Here is a 2,500-nt window from a genome sequence, read left to right as displayed (position 1 = left end):
CCCTGTATTTCCAGTCCTGCAGAAGGGCCTCGGACTGAAACACCTCTCCACAGATGCTGCCTAACCTGCTACATCCTTCCAGCGTCTCAGTACAGCTGATTGGCTGAGCCACACTGTCACATGCCTTTCGTACCGGAATCGCCGAGTCTGCCTCCTCTCTCCACCGACCCACTGAGGATTTCCATCATTGCAAAGTTCATAATAATTTTTTTAATTATTATCGGAGCACACCCGTGTGACTGCACACAACCCCGAGATTCCGTGTCCTGCAGGCGTACTCAGCGAATCTGTAGAACAGTGACTGTAAACAGGATCAATGGACAACAGACGGTGCAAATGCAGATATACATAAACAACAATAAATAAGGAGATAAACGAGACCTTAAATGAGTGTAGTTATCTCCTTTACTTCTAGAGCCTGGTGGTTGAGGGAGAGTAACTGTTCCTGAACCTGGTGGTGTGCGTCCTGAGGCTCCTGTACCTCCTTCCTGATGGTTGAGGGGTAGTAACTGTTCCTGAACCTGGTGGTGTGAGTCCTGAGGCTCCTGTACCTCCTTCCTGGTGGTTGAGGGGTAGTAGCAGTTCCTGAACCTGGTGGTGTGAGTCCTGAGCCTCCTGTACCTCCTTCCTGATTTTTGAGGGGTAGTCACTGTCCCTGAACCTGGTGGTGTGAGTCCTGAGGCTTCTGTACCTCCTTCCTGATGGTTGAGGGGTAATAACTGTTCCTGAACCTTGTGGTGTGGGTCCTGAGGCTCCTGTACCTTCTTCCTGATGTTTGAGGTGTAATAACTGTTCCTGAACCTGTTGGTGTGGGTCCTGAGGCTCCTGTACCTCCTTCCTGATGTTTGAGGGGCAATAACTGTTCCTGAACCTGTTGGTGCGGGTCCTGAGGCTCCTGTACCTCCTTCCTGATGTTTGAGGTGTAATAACTGTTCCTGAACCTGTTGGTGCGGGTCCTGAGGCTCCTGTACCTCCTTCCTGATGTTTGAAGGGTAATAACTGTCCCTGAACCTGGTGGTGTGAGTCCTGAGGCTCCTGTACCTCCTTCCTGATGGTTGAGGTGTAATAACTGTTCCTGAACCTGGTGGTGTGAGTCCTGAGGCTCCTGTACCTCCTTCCTGATGGTTGAGGTGTAATAACTGTTCCTGAACCTGGTGGTGTGAGTCCTGAGGCTCCTGTACCTCCTTCCTGATGGTTGAGGTGTAATAACTGTTCCTGAACCTGGTGGTGTGAGTCCTGAGGCTCCTGTACCTCCTTCCTGATGTTTGAGGGGTAATAACTGTTCCTGAACCTGGTGGTGTGAGTCCTGAGGCTCCTGTACCTCCTTCCTGATGGTTGAGGTGTAATAACTGTTCCTGAACCTGGTGGTGTGAGTCCTGAGGCTTCTGTACCTTCCACCAGATGGCAGCAGTGAGCGAAGAGCGCGGCCTGGGTGGTGAGGATCTTTGATGTTCGCTGATTTTCTACGGCAATGTTTCATGTCGAAGTGCTGAATGGTTGGGAGGGTTTTACCCGGGGTGTACTGGGCTGCATCCACTACCTTCTGTCGGATTTTCCGCTCAAAGGCATTGGTGTTCCCATACCAGGCCGTAAAGCAGCCAGCCACCCGCACTTTTCACCGCACATCTACAGAAGTTTGCCGAAGATTTGACCGGCATGCTGAATCTCCCCGCAGACTCCCCAAGGAAGTCGAGGCACTGTCGGGCTTTCTTTGCAATCACATTTACATGATGGGTCCGGGACAGGTCCCCCTGAGACAGTGACGCCCGGCAATTTGACAGGTTTAAATTCTGTTCCTGGCTGGGAATTCCAGCAGCCTCCGTCGTTCGCGTCCCGCCGCTTCCCTTCGTGACCACTTCAGAGAGACACCTTCCGTCCAGGGGCTCTGAACCGCACCCCCCACCCCCACCGTCCCGAGGCGCCGGCCGCCGTCAGTTAGTTACGAAAGCAGCGTTACCTTTCAATCCTCAGACTCCTGAACCGCCGTGGACAGTTTCACCCGGCTCAACAATCCCATTCCACAATTACCGGCTCACTTTAACATTCTCAACCTTACCTACTACTGACTTACCATTATTATTATTTTGATTATTATTATTGTTTTCTTTATATATTTGCACCATTTGTTAACTTCCGCGCTTTGGCTGCTGGCCTATCTGTGTGTCTGCGTAGTTTTCGCATCGGTCCCTTTGTACTCCTTTGCGCCCACTGTGAATGCCCGCGAGAAAATGACTCACGGGTGGTCGCGCTTGGTGACACCTGTGGACTTTGACAATAAAATCTGCCCTGGACTTCAGATCGCTGTGTCCGGCCAACGGCACACCTGGGCGCCGAAGGCTCGGAGTCCGTTTAAACCGCGGCCCTTTGCCCCGGTGTACTCGGAGCCGGCTCTCAACGCCGCTCTCGCCTGCGCCCCTTCTCTGCAGCTGAGTCACATTCCGACTGCCCCGCGCCGAAGCGGCTCGATCCCTTCGTTCTGCTGAAGCAGGAACGAGCTTAA

This window comes from Mobula hypostoma, chromosome 31, assembly GCF_963921235.1.
Source record: "Mobula hypostoma chromosome 31, sMobHyp1.1, whole genome shotgun sequence".
Lineage (NCBI taxonomy): Eukaryota > Metazoa > Chordata > Chondrichthyes > Myliobatiformes > Myliobatidae > Mobula > Mobula hypostoma.
This window is presented reverse-complemented; position numbering follows the sequence as displayed.